A 15,764-nucleotide genomic window follows, 5' to 3' on the forward strand; every position below is an offset into this window, starting at 1 on the left:
ACTACGATCTATCAACCTTCTAAGAATTTGAAGTTTTGGTGGAATATGGACCAGTTGTCTATGTACTTAGAGCGAGCCTCTAAAGCCTTAGCTGACGTAAAGGCAGTAGTAAGGGGATAAGGGGATTAGGTCTGATACCGCCCGAGCCTCAGCAATCCCTTGGGGTCTTTTGGTGTCTATCTCCCAATGGGACAATGGTTATGAGGAGCACGAGAGTTTAAGTGTTTTGGAAAAGGAAAAAAGAAAAGAAAAGAAAAGAAGGCAACAGTACTTATGGCCAACTTTTGTGGATCTATGTTGTTTCTTAGAAAGACTCGTGATTTGGAAATTTTAAACTATGATTTATGATTTTGGGATATTATGCCTTTATGGCTCATGTTTATGTTTGGATAATGTTTTTGGGTTATAATATTAGCATGGTGCCATGTGCTTTGCAATTGCTTAATTTATCCAACTTTTATAATTTTTTCCGCTGCTACGCTATTGCATACTGCTAGTGTACTTAGATGCATAGCATATTATTTGTCATGTACGAGGGGTGTGTAGCCTTGTGTTACATGTCCCGGCATCTCAATCACTATCCAATCCCAAGCGGGGACTGGGGGCGCCACATCAGGTCTTGGATCTCGAAGGCCAACACCATCTGGGATGCAACCTATTCTTATGGTTACAATGAGGGCCTTGTCTGGCTGTGTGAGCACCTACTCCAGAATCCCGGGCTGGACCTGCATGCTCTAGGCTTGGCCTCCCTTCTCCCAAATGCTGAAGCACAAGATTATGTCAAGAACTTTGAGAAAGCAAGGTATCCTCCGTATCCCACAGGTGTTGCCCCGCCTCGTCCTCCGCAGTGACCAGCTTGGGCTATATATATTTATATTTCTTTTTCTAGCTTTGTAGGGCCTTTGTATAGCGCTTTATGTTTTGGTTTCTGTAAGAGTTGTATACTTTGTTCATGAAATGAAATGAAAATATCTCTCCCAACCACTTGTGTCTTACTTTTCATCTCTTTTCATAGTGAATCTCAACTCTCATTCTCTTTCTTTTATTTTGGGGGCTAGGCAAGTCAAGAGACTTGGCCTTACCCCGTAGAGAGTCTAGGGACTCGACTTCATTGGTCGCGAGTCAGGTCTTGTTGAGGGCTCACAATCCGGAGCCCTACCTGGATCCCTTGGCAAGTCTAGGAACTCGACTTTGTTGGATGGGGGCCGGCAAGTCAAGAGACTAGACCTTACCCCACAGCGGATCTAGGGACCCGACTTTGTTGGTCACGAGTTATGTCTTGTCGAGTGCTTAGGATCCGGAGCCCAAACTGGACCCTGCGATGAGTCTTGGGGCTCAGTTTTGTTGGCCGCGGGGAGGGGGGGGGGGGGGGGCAAGTCAATAGACTTGGCTTTACTCCTCAGCAGGTCTAGGGATCCGACTTTGTTGCAAGTATAGGGACTCGGTTTTGTTAGACAGGAGGTCGGCAAGCCAAGAGACTTGGCCTTACCACGCAGCGAGTCTAGGGTTCAACTTCGTTGTGAGTCTAGGGACTCAGCTTTGTTGGACGGGGGGTCGACAAGTCAAGAGACTTGGCCTTACCCCGCAACGAGTCTAGGAACCCGACTTCATTGGTCGCGAGTCAGGTCTTCTCAAGGGCTTGGGATGGCTTGGGATCCAAAGCCCGACTTGAATCCAACGGTGAGTCTAGGGACTCAAATTTGTTAGATGGGGGGTCGGCAAGTCAAGAGACTTGGATTTACCCCACAACGGGTATAGGGACTCGACTTCGTTGCGAGTCTAAGGACATGGTTTTGTTAGACGAGGGGGTTGGCCATACCTCGTAGCGGATCTAGGGACTCAACTTCGTTGTGACTCTAGGGACTTGACTTTGTTGGACGGGGGGTCGGCAAGTCAGGAGACTTGGGCTTACCCCTCAGAGGTCTTGCAAGGGCTCGGGATCCAGAGCCCAACCTGAACCTTGCGGTGAGTCTAAGGACTCGACTTTGTTAGTTTGCGACAAGGGATTTGAGATAAACATTCAAGCATTTTCATTCATGAAGCAAGTTTACATCGTTCATAGAATATATTGCCTCACACCCTTACACGTAGTACTTCTTCCGATGTTTGGCTTTCCAAGAGTGGGGGAGCTCGTTTCCATGACTATCCTTGAGGCGGTAGGAGCGGAGTCAATTGCTTGTGGTTACCACATATGGGCCTTCCCATTGCGGTCATTGTTTTCCTTCCTCTTGGGTAGTAACTTCGGTTGGCCGTTGCACCAAGTCGCCCACTTTGAAGGAGCGCGGCTTGACTTGTCTATTGAATTGTTGCTCTGTCTTTCGCTTGTTAACTATTGTTCATGTAGCCGCCTCTTCTCTTTTTTCTTCCAACCAGTCCAACTGCTCTGCTATCCTCTCGTTATTGGCATCCGGGTCGAAGTGCTGAAAGCGGAAAGTGGGCATGCCGACCTCTATGGGAATTACGGCCTCGCTCCCGTATGTGAGAGCAAATGGTGTTTCTCTGGTGGGGGTTCGGACACTTGTTTGGTACACTCGGGAGTTCTACGGCCCACGCTCCTTTGTGCATCCCAAGCTTCTTCTTCTTAAGGGTGGAGAGGATGGTCTTGTTGGTTGCCTTGGCTTGGCCGTTAGCTTGCTGGTGTCCCAGATAGGAGTACTTCGCCTTGATTCCATGCTCTGCACACCACTCTCGGTAATGTGCACAGTCGAACTATCTTTCGTTGTCTAATATGAAGCACCGAGGTATGCCAAACTGGCAGAATACAGACTTCCACAGGAACTTCATAATGGTTCTAGAGGTGATGCTTGTCAGGGCCTCTGCTTCGACCCACTTCGTGAAGTAATCAACCACAACAACGAAAAACTTGGCTCCTCCCCAGGTTATTGGGAACAGGCCGATGAGGTCTAGGCTCCACTAGGCAAAGGGCCAGGGGCAGTGATCGACGTCAGTTCCTCCGGTGGGCAGTGTAACACTATCCTGTGCTCTTGGCACTTTGAGCATTTTTTGCAAAATCCTCTGCATCTCTGAGGGAGCAAGGCCAATGGTACCCAGCTCGGGTCACCCTTGCGGCCAGTGGTCTTCCTCCAAGGTGACTCCCATGGATTCCTTCATGGATTTCGGCTAGCACATACTGTGCCTCATCTGGCGAGAGGCATATGAGGAGTGGCTCGAAGAAGCCTCTTTTGTACAAGATCCCTTCCAATAGGGTGAACCAAGCTGCCTTATTTCTAACCTTCCAAGCTTTGTCCAGGTTACTTGGTAGTTTGCCCTCTTGCAGGAAATTCCTAATATTTGTTGCCCATTCTGGGATGCTGGCGTGGTGACGGACACCTCTCCTCTAATGGATGGGGCGTCGACCATTCTGACTATAGTGCGTTCTGGGAGAGGGGGTTCTTCCTGGCCTGACCTATTGGATTCAAAAGTAGAGGAAGCAGTCATGGTTATTACAGACGATCTGGAGGTACTTTTGCAGCCTTTCTTTTTTCGTGGCAAACTGACCAAGTACCTGGCTGACGACCACTTGGGAGTCAGCCCTTACTTCTATCTCCTTTGCTCCTAACAGCCGTGCGACCGACATATCGGCCAAGAGCGCTTCGTACTCGACCTCATTGTTTGTCACTTTGAAGGCGAGTTTGACCACATAGCTGTGCTCCTCTCCTTGCTCGGTCATTATGTGCAGCCCCACACCTCCACCACCCCTGCAGGATGAGCCAACCACGTAGACTTTCCAGGACTTTCCTTGAGGTGCAATTGGGACTTTCTCCGGGAAGTTGGTGAACTCTACAGCAAAGTCTGCTAGCACCTGCCCTTTGATCGCGATGCAGGGTAGGTATTCCATGTTGAACTCACTGAGCTCGATTGCCCACTTGGCAAGGTGTCCCAAGGTTTCTGGCTTCTGTAAGATTTTCTTGAGAGGAAGGTTGGTGAGTACCTTTATTGGGTGGGCCTGGAAGTATGGCCTCAGTTTTCTCGCGGCGTTGACTAGGGCGAACACTAGCATCTCGGTCTACGAATACCTAGATTTGGCTCCGCGAAAGGTTCGGCTTGTGTAGTAGACCAGCCATTGTCCTTCCTCCGTTTCATGTACCAGTACTGCTGACACAACGTGCAGGGACACAACTAGGTACATGGTCAGATCCTCTCTCGGTTTCGTTTGACTCAACAATGGGGGGTGGCTCAAATACCTTTTGAGGTCGGCGAAGGCCTCGTCGTAGGTTGCATCCCAAAAATAAACAAGCTAGAAAACACCAAAAATAAAAATCATACACTAATTACATCTCAAAGATATAATATATGTTCGATGGAACATAAGAAAGTCAAATAAAAACTAAAACTATCTATCTAGTAAGTAGCTCAAAATCATTATGTAAGGAAGATATGTGTCCCTCCATCTCGTGAAGCTTCCCCATGATGGGCTCAACGATCTCCTTGCTCAAAAGCCAGTGATGCTCCTTGAGCAGAGATCGTACCTCATCCAAAGTAGCCCCAACAGGCTACCTTTGAACACCAGCATGAGTAGAAGCTAGATCACTCGCCATGCCACTATCTTGTGCTGCTGGAATATTAACTTGAGTCTTCCACAAGTGACTCTCACTCCTGCTGAATGTCATCATGTTAAGAGGCCCAATCTGTGGCTGCCTCCTCTCATTCATTTGCACATTAACCCCCAATGGGACTAGTAGGTTAGAGATCATCAGTGCAAATGGTAGACTGTCTCCACTAGAATATCGCGACTCAGATCGAATTCGGTGGAAGAAATATAATGGCAAATCAATTGGCTCTCCTCGAGCTATTCGTAACATAAATCTAGCTCATTCAATACTGAAATCTGTCTTGTGTTCCTCGAATTGATGTTAGTGGAAACAATTAAATTTAGCATTCTAAAAAATGTTGTATAGTCTACCTGATGTCATCATATGAAGGAGCTGAAGCGATCTGCATCATCTGACCAACCCCATCATCTATGAGACAGTCATCTGCTGAAGCATTGTTCTCACTATTACTCTCCCTATCTGTCCGTGCAGCTGATGTAGCTGGTGCAAGGTATGCTCCCATCACATGTGGGATACCAATAAAATCAGAAATAATAGAGGGTGAGATAGTAATACTCACTCCCTGAATGGTAAAGGTGAAGGTATCCGCATTAGTCTCCATCTCTCCCATAGTACAGTAGAACTCACCGACCATGTCCGGATAGGCAACACCCCTATGCTGACAGATCAGTGCCCATCCCCAATCGATGATGATGGAGTATATGCTTTGTTCATCCTAGGAAATATCGCGAAAGTCATCTAGAATAATCTCCTGCTCAAATAATATCGGTCTCCGTGGCTGAGCACTAGGTTCTCTGCTAGGTTGGCTGGCTTCTCTCCCACCTTTTGTAATTTGGAATGTGATTTGAGTTTTTGTAATTTGGAATGTGATTTGAGTTCAAATTTAATAATTGCAGGAGTTGGTTTACTAGTTAGGTGATGGAATTTAGAGTTATTTTTATATGCAATTCAACCTTAGACCCATTCGAGAGTTGTGGCCAAATATTCTCTTAAAGAATGTTTGGGTACAACTCTCGAATTGTCCAAAGTGGACAGTTTGTGATTCTATCATCTATATGGTAGATATATTCAATTTAAACTCTTGTGTTAGTCAATTAAAATTTTGGTTCAGTGTTTTCTTACAATCTTCGGTTATGTGGTCTGTAAATTTCTAGGCCCATGAATAGGATCGACGACTTATCGTGACTAGCATACTTGGAGAATTGTTGAAAAATGCTGTCGAAATGTTTACTAACAATAGAGTTTTGGATTGAGTATATATGCGATATAGATAATAGTCTCTCAAATGGGATAGGACCACCTACCTTATAAAATAGATGGTAAACAAGTATGAATATAATCTTGATAGTGTTTATCCCATGAATTGGGTTTTTTTGATAGATAGTCGACAAGTAACGGAAAGATAATGGATAAGAGTTGGATACTGTTGGGAGATAAACTTGGGCGAGACTATAAGGAGTATGTACAAGGGGTGAAGTTTTTTTATAGAGTTTGCTCTCATAAGTGTTAACAATCGAGGATTTATAAGATATCCGTGCAAGAAGTGCAAAAATCTTAGTTCTTATAATTTGGTGGTAGTAGAGGAGCATTTAGTTCTAAATGCTCCTCTATCATAAATACACACCTTAGGTCTTGCATAGCGAACCATTTCCTAAAAGAGTTAAATTTAGCAGTCAGTCCAATCAAAATGGAGGAAGGTAATAACATTCACATGGATGACATAAATGTACATGCTTCAGATGATAGTAATGATAATGGAGAGGATATGACTGAGATATTAAGCGATCTGGGTGTAAGAATATTTGGGACGAGGGATGGAGAATGAATATCTACTCAATCATTTGAGGAAAATAGAAACTTTGGAAGAATGTGGTAGGATGAACAACGAGAGTTGTACGAGTGGTGCACCCGTCATAGCAAGTTGTCTTTCACGGTGAGGCTGTTCCATATTAAGTCTATTTGTCATATTTCTGGCAAGGCCATCGACATGTTGCTAGAATTATTTAAAGAGCCTCACCCTCAAGATAACGTGGTACCTTGTAATTTTTATGAAGCGAAGCAATTGAAGAGAGGGCTAGGATTTTATTATAATATCATCCACGTTTGTAAATATGATTGTGTTCTCTTTTAGGAGCAGTATGCAGAATTTGATTTATGTCTAGTATGTCATGAGCCTAGATGGACATCCAATATGCGTAATGTACCCCAAAAAGTGTTAAGACATTTTTTGTTGGTTCCTCGACTTCAGAGATTGTTTACGTCTCAGTTGACTTCAAAAGATATGTCTTAGCATCACACAGAAATAATCCGAAATGAAAACTTCCTCTCGCATCCTGCAAATTCCTTACAATGGAAGAAATTTGACGTCGAGTATCCATGGTTTGACAAAAAACCTCGCAATGTACGTCTTGGTTTAGCAACATATGGTTTTAATCCATTTGGCAATATGATCACTTTTCATAGTACTTGGCCTGTCATATTAATACCCTATAACTTGTCACCTTGGAAGTGTATGAAGGATCCGTATTTTTTGATGACTCTATTGATATCAGGGCTAAGGTCATCAGGAAATGAATTAGATGTATATCTGCAACCACTGATTGTAGAGTTGAAAGAGTTGTGGGATCAAGGTGTCAGTACATTTGATGTGACCTAGTCGCGGGAGTTCAAGATGCATGTTGTAGTGATGTGGATAATAAATGATTTTCCAGCATATGGAAAGTTGTCTGGGTGGAGCACAAAAGGTAAAATGGCTTGTCCTATTTGCAATAAAGATACACAGTCTCAGTAGTTGACAAATGGTAGGAAATTATGTTTCATAGGACACAGTCGATATTTACCACATGATCATAAAATGGCGTTCAAATAGAACGATATTTGATGGAAGGGTTGAGCGCAGATCATCACTGCCAGAGTTGTCTGGGAATGATATTATCGCACAGTTGGGGGATGTATCAGAAAACAGATTTGGGGAAAATGCAAGAGTTCGAGAGAGAAAATGACAAGCATCGGAGTTGAGTTGGACAAAAATTTTCTTTTTTTGAGCTACCATACTAGTCTACCTTGACACTGTGCCACAATCTAGACGTTATACACATTGAGAAAAATATATGTGAGAATATATTAGGCACTCTAATGTCAATAGAAGGGAAGTCAAAAGATGTAGCTAACTTTCGTAAAGATTTAAAGGAGTTGGGGATAAGACTGGAGTTGCATTTGCAAGATAATGGGTCATCAGCCTACATGCCCGTTGGATGGTATACATTTTCAAATGATGATATAAAGAAATTCTATGATTGGTTCATGACAATCAAATTACCCAATAGCTATGCTTCAAACATGTCAAGATGTGTTTGAACTCATGATTGGAAAATAATTGGTCTCAAAAGTCATGACTGTCATGTATTTCTGCAGCGTCTGCTGCCGATTAGTGTGAGTGGAAAGCTTACTCGAGATGTTTGTACTGCTCTCACAGAGTTAGGTGGATTTTTCATGGACATTTGTAGTAGAACGTTGAAAGTTGATGTATTGTTAAAAATGGAAGCTAATATTGCAGTGATATTGTGCAAATTTGAGAGTTTGTACCCGCCTTCAATCTTTGATGTAATGGTTCATTTGGATGTGCACCTACCTCGTAAGGCTTTAGTCCTTGGCCCGGTTTAATATAGATGGATGTATCCTATGAAACAATTTTTTGGGAAAACTTAAGTGATCTGTGGCGAATAAAGCTTGTCCGAAATGTTCGATTGCAGAGTCATACATTGATAATGAGTGGCATACCTTTTGTTCAATGTATTTCTATGGGGTTGATACTAGATTTACGAGACCGAATCAAAACTATGAAGGTGGACGACTGGGAGTCTCATCGGCATTTTAAGTGTTTTCTCAGACCTTATGTCCCATAGGTGCACAAGGGGGCTATGACCTATATGGGTAAGAGTTTGAAAGAGTTCAATGGTATGTATTGAATAATTGCGCAGAGATTGACCACTACTTGAAGTTAGTGATGATCCTCTAAATCAATAGTATCTTTAAGTTTAGGTATAATAATATAGTATAAATTGATACATTAATAGTTCACATGAACATGTGCAGTTAACATATACAACTACTTCGCACAAATGGTGTAACTGACGTAGAAAAGATGCATGAAAAGGAATTCGCCTCGTCGTTTGAACAAAAGGTATTACTATAAAGTCTGATCTAATAATACAAATTTCATAACACTAAACTCCACTTTTTTTCTATCTAACATTTATATAACTAAAGTAATATTTATTGACGTAGATTGTATATAAATATGGTGAAAATTCTGAAGAAATCTCACCAGAACTGTATGGTCTGGCATGTGGTCCATCCAAGCGGGCCAACCAATATTCAGGATGTTTGGTGCATGGATATAGATTTCACACAGCTGATATAGAATAATATAGGAAAACTCAAAATTATGCAGTAGTAGTCAAAGGAAGTCATGTAGATGATAACATTGATTTCTACGGAATTGTGGAAGATATCATAGCGTTAAAGTACGTCGGGGGATATATGGTCTGGTTATTTAAATGTAATTGTTAGGATGTCTCAAATCCTAGGTTGGGAGTGCTTAATGATGAATATTTTGTGAGTGTCAATACATCTTGCATATGGTATGAGGATGATTATTTCGTTCTCGCTTGCCAAGTGAATCAAGTTTTTTATTTAGATGATCAGGAGTACGGGAACCCTTGGAGGGTAGTGGAGAAGTTTGCATCAAGAAATGTATATTTATTACATTCTAGAGGCAGACGAACCACATGAAGAAATTGATAGTCCAGCAAATGAATAAGACTATCAAGAAAACGAATCAATCATAAATCTATCTGTTGATCTAAGCCAATATGATATGGTCTCATTACATGGAGAAGATGTTCAACCCGAATAATCGAGAGTGAAATGTCGGAAAAACATGAATCAACTGAAGTGTATAATGAGGATGAGGGCGACTAGCCCAGCAGCACTGATAGTGAATGAATTTCAAACATATATTTTTGTAAGTATAATTCTTATAAATATCCGTAACGTTTGTTCAAATAATAATTTATTACAATTTCAAATAGATATGCCTCCCAAGTGCAAAGCAACATGTGAGCCATCCCCATCCATTATCGACTCCCCGTGTGATTCACCTGCCATCAATAGTGAGCCAACATTACCAAGCCCAGAACAATGTATTGTATATCAAATAAAATACCACATTTAATGCTCGATTTAAATAATATATATTTATAAAATACAAATAATTTAATTAAAATATACGCTTTAATTACTGTATATATAGCTATTGTAAGCCAATGTCGAGGTCAAGGCACTACGAGGGGTGTCTGTATAGAGAAAGTAAGGAAAATGGGTAAAATTAAAGTTGATATTTCAGATGACCACACCGGTGGCTCCAGAGATTCGGTAGTGTGGCTTGCTTTTTATGTTGGTACGCTTACTTGCATGTATGCATTGATGGCTACATCCATCAGGTCTAGAGTTTCCCAAGATGTGAAAGACCACATAAAAAATCATTTTCTGGTAATAAGCTACAATCCAGTAAACTAAGTATAACATATTAATTTAAAGTTACTGTGTATTTATACTAAATGTTTATAATTTTTGAAATGACAAGTTTGAGCTTAATTTTTGGTTGACGAGAGGATCAACAAACGGTTTAGGAACTGATGGTGAATGTATTCTGGAGGTACAAATGTCGATGCCATACACACTATCAGGAGTTCAGTACCACAACAGAGGCACCAAAATCCATTCCAATCAATGCCACCAAACAAATGGGAGAAAGTTTGTGATATATTTGAAGATCATGCTTATCAGGTAATTTCGCTGCTATCTTTTTTTAGTAGTGTATGATATATGTATTAAACATATAGACATAATATTTTTTTTAGCAACAGAGTACTATGAACAAAGCAAATATATCAAAATTAACGATACACCATTATGCGAGTTCTTGATCTTTTCATCGTTTGTCTAAGAAAATGATAAATTATTTTAGTCTCCGTTAAATATTAACATATAATACACTTTTTTGATTTAATTTTTAATATAGATTTTCTTTTTGTAGGAAGAAGAAAGTACTGCTGACTATGATCTGACCCAATTGTATGCTAAAGCACATGAAAGTCGTGATGGTGTTTGGACTAGTCCCGAAGTTTAGACAAATTATGTAAATTTAAATTTATTTAATTCCGTTGTCTTATAATAATATTATTGTTTAGTATACTAATTTTAATTTTTAATTTCTTTTGTAGGACAAGATGATATCTCTTATGGAAACAATTGCGGATCCATTTGATGAGTCATCTGTCAATGATGCTTAGATACTTTCTCAAGTTCTTGAATCACGTTCTGGATATTTGAGGGGCTTAGGATTTTGCATGAAGCCATCCTCAACATCATGATCCTCTTCTAGAACCAGATTGAATGACTACAAGACTAAGGAATTAGAGGAAACAACACTTGAGATAGAACGATTGAGATCCAATGAGAAAGAGTTGCGAACCTGATTATATCAAGTAGCAGATTTAGAGGCAAGATTAGAAGAGAACATGCAGATGAGACTGGGGATGGAGGTATAAAATGTTGTGTTTGAACAGTTGCAATCAATTATATCCCAAAACTCTATGCCACCACCACAATTTTAAAATTTATTTTTTCACTAATTGTATTTCTATTATGATGTTGCAAAACATTTGAACAATTGTGATGTTTGAATTACAATTTGTGTAATATTAATATAGTATTTTTAATTAAATTTTGTTCTATATGATTAATACCGTTCAAATGGTACATAACTAGTTTGAACTGTTGATTATCATTAATAAATCTATTCGAATAAAATCTAACACATTCGAACGACAACGACAAATACAGTCTAAACAGTCGTTTGAACAATAAAATATTTCTTCGAACAATATTAATATGCAAAACTCCACTCAAACGGACATAATGATCGAAAATAAAATGTATGTTTGAATTGACAGAATTTATGTTCAAACACAAGTCATTTGAAAACTTTATTAGTTCGAACACATAAAATATGTTCGAACACTCCATCCATATGAACATGATCAAATATGGTTATTAGTTCGAATCAAAATTTCATATTGTTCGAACAGACGTGTTGGTTTGAACTGAATCTTTCCATTCGAATGGATTTTGGAGGCGAAATTGGTTCGTCTAATTTGTAAAAATATTGTTCCAATAGTTTCGACTAGTTCCTCCTAATTTAACATTAAGATGCTCATGAAGCACAAGAAGTTCAAAGTGTTACAAGTGATCGATCATGTCTAAAATTAATATCTCAAATGAATAATTTCTTATTTGAGAAAATCTAATTAAGTGTAAAACTTTTGACCATGACTTTTCCTAATTAACCAAACAATTAACTTTAACCCACGAATTTGTTTTCACAATCCATTTCATTATTGAGTCCGCAAGGTGCATATATATATATATATGATAATTCATATAAAAGAAATTGTCATATGGTCAACAGATACCAGTCTAATCAATTTATTAAAATATAAAAACAAAAAAGCTAAAATGCAGTACTAATTAATAAGTTGGGAGATCACTTGGCTCCCATTCCAACGGTGCTACTCTATGGTTTAGAATAGTCCGCTATAACTAGATTAAAATTATTATTTTATTTTTTAAAATTTTTTAAAATTTTTTATTTAATTTTTATTTATTATTTTTAAATATTTTTAAAAAATATAAAAATATATCAATATATTAATAGTAACTTTCCGAACTACTAAATATATATATATATAAAAAGTATCAAAATGAGAGACCAAAACAACATTATTCTTCATTATAACCTGGTTGCATCTTGCTTATTTGCACTTTTCGATGAATCTGCTGTAATTATTTGCGATTTTATGAATCGTTCTTATGCAATTTTAATATTAAATAAATCAAACTTTGTATTGTTTGCAAGGTATTTTATCCGATGCTATTGGGGTGAATTTGGTCTGGTTCAATCGGTTTGAAGGGAGTTTTTCGGATCAGATTGAATCTCTTCGGTCTAGGATTTTTCCAACCTAGACCGGACCGAACACCCATCAGGACTAGATCAGACCAGTAGTTATTAGTTCATTTGGTCCGGTTCAATTTTGTTTCATATTTATTTTTTCAAAATAAATTAATAAAAAAATTATTTAAATTACGAAAATTAAATTTAAGTGAATTATTAATGTTGATTATGTAACTAATACATTAAAAAGAATATTTAAATATAATTATATTTTTTTATGTTGATAGTTACTATTTACTAACTTAGACTTTAGTATGCATAATTTTTAATAATGTCCTATATTAAAAATTAAAACTCTAACATTTTATATATGGCTAATGAATATCAAATAATTTCATTATACAAAAATGATTAATGTTTGCTTGCAATTTAGGTATTTAAAAATAAATACCTAATTACTTTAATTAAGAGTGGATAATAGAGTATGAATGAATATATGATGTATTGCATATATTAAACATTTTATATAATTAATGATAACAGATTAGATGAAAATTACATACGTAACCTATACAACTACTATATATAAAAATAATATATTATATATATAATATTTTAAAAACATGTATTAATTCGGTTGGTTTTGGTTTGGTCCGGTCCAAAAATCACAGACCCAATAACCGAACTGAACCCCTATGATCCCACAAATGATGGACTAAAATTCTTCAGTCCTAGTCCATCATTTGTAGATGCTATTATAGGGTGGATTTGAGGAAACGTGAAAAATAATAAAGAATTAAAAAGAGGCTATTTTGTGATAAATAAATATTGATTTTGAAAAGAAAAATGTTAGTTGAATCGATAAAATTGATCGATAAAAATAATTGATTGAATTTTTATTTTTAAATTTTACTTAATGATTTAGGATCCAAATATTAGTGAATTGATATTTTTTTTATTTTTTAAAATATTTAAAATTGTGTAAAAAATTATTAAAAGAAAATAAAAAAATACATTTATGTTCACTTTATCGGTTAACCATATGTACTATTAGCATTGTACTTTTGAAAAATTGAGAATACCATACAAGGAAAAAAATGAGAGTGGCGGTTGAGAGATAGAAAAAAAAAAGGAAAATGATATAAGAACTATATATTACACTTTAATTTGTTTACAACTAACTATAAAAATATTATTATTTTATCTACTTTGAACTGTTACAAGTACAGAAACTTTGAATTAAAGTTGAAAATATTAATATTTTAATATATAATAGTAATTAAGTTGTAATATAGTTGATGGTGTATTATTATCGGAAAAAGAAAAGGTTTATTACAGCTTGGTCATGAGATTTTGATTGGATCATAATATCCACAGCTTAAACCAGAGTGGAATTTCCACAAGCCCACATCTATACTCCGTTTACAATTTATGTCAAATTGTCGTCGTTACACATCTACATCATTTGAGAGGCTATTAGAGTCGTCTAAAATAATTATGCACTTCAAGAACAAGAATTTATTTAAAATGGTTGAATTGTAGAGAAAAAAAAGAAGAGGCATTTGTTTATACATTCAATCACTTTTTCCACACACGATTAAACAATCGTACATAAGACTCTTATTTAAATAGTCTCATGATGGGATGGTTAATTAACTTTCCTATAAGTTAATTAATTATCATTAATAGAGAGTTAATTAACTGTTTGTAACTTCCCCTTCCAAGTGGATATTACATAGATCATGAGATACCCATTTATTGACATCTCTCACGTATCCACAGATGTCATGCCCTTGACAATCTTCTCCTTGTTTTCTTAGTGCCTAAACCCTTATTTACCGGATCTGTAGGCCCAGTTACAAACAATGAGACCTTGTCTTTATATACTGGTGTAGGTGATATATGTGCACTTTTCACTTTGAATTCTCCTGAAGATGTACATTTCCATACAAGCTTATCTTCGCAATTTTCAACAATTACAGGCAAAGTATAAATGATCAGGTCTCTTCCTCGAAGTACCTTAACTTGAGATTGTATTCTGCATGAGCTCTGTTCCCTTGCTGCCCATTTATCCTTCTATGTCTTGATTTCTGCCTATTTCCAACTCACTAGATAAAACCTTCCTTGAGTAATTCAACTGTTGACCTCAAGCTCCTCTATGCAAAAGGTCTATAGCCTTGTTTAGACTACAGAAAATTAGTATTCGGAAAATATTTTGCTTGGAATATTCTAGTTAACAATGATTCTTAATTAGTATAGAAAATTAGTATTTGGAAAATATTTAGCCAAAAGAACTCTGTTAAAACAACTCAAATCTCTAAAACCAAGATCTCCCAGCAACTTCCCAAAGCTCATTCAACACCAACTTTTCCAATGTATTTTATTGGGTTGGTTATGAGAACCCAACCAAAAATAGCCATCATAGCATTTAGATCAAGATTGGGAACTGAGATGATTTGAGAATCATCTCAAAACTTCTCATATTTTTCTTGCCAAACATTACTAAAACACAAAGCATGTTTCAATTTCAAATCTTCCCCTTTTTCATCTCATCATTACCTGCTTATTACAACTTTTCCAATCTTTCAAATAAAATATAAAAAATAATACAATTTTTTCAAATTACAAAATAAAAATTATATTAAAAAATTATATTCAATTCATTTTTTAACTTTATAATATTTTTATTCAACTTTTTCTTTCTTATTTTCTAAAACCTAATAAAACATTTTAACTCAAATTACTTTACTACTATTCACAAATCATTTTACTACTATTCACATAATTCTCATCTCACCTCACTACACAAGCATGCCCTTAGTCTTTTAAACAGTGCCTTGGATAACAAAAGGCACTCATTGTCGTGCCCCGTACCCGAGAGTGAACCCTTTAAACCTAAAATCCACAAAATATAAAACGTAGATGCAATAATCATCCGAAATCAAAAGTCTCAACAATTGCTTCCAAAAAATATAAACGAAACACCGAAGAAATTCCTACTCAAACTAATCTACTTATTCCAATTGTCACAACCATCAAGGTCATCTGAAAAAAAAAATAGTGGATAAAGGGGTGAGTCCACCGACTCTGTAAGCAACGAACATGTACTAGTTTGTAAATATGAGCTAGTTACAAAATGCAGAAACAGACTGTTCTGAAAAATTTGGTAGTGGTATTTTCAGAAGCATTTCATT

The sequence above is a fragment of the Juglans regia genome, chromosome 2 (assembly GCF_001411555.2).
Source record: "Juglans regia cultivar Chandler chromosome 2, Walnut 2.0, whole genome shotgun sequence".
NCBI classification, from domain to species: Eukaryota; Viridiplantae; Streptophyta; class Magnoliopsida; order Fagales; family Juglandaceae; genus Juglans; species Juglans regia.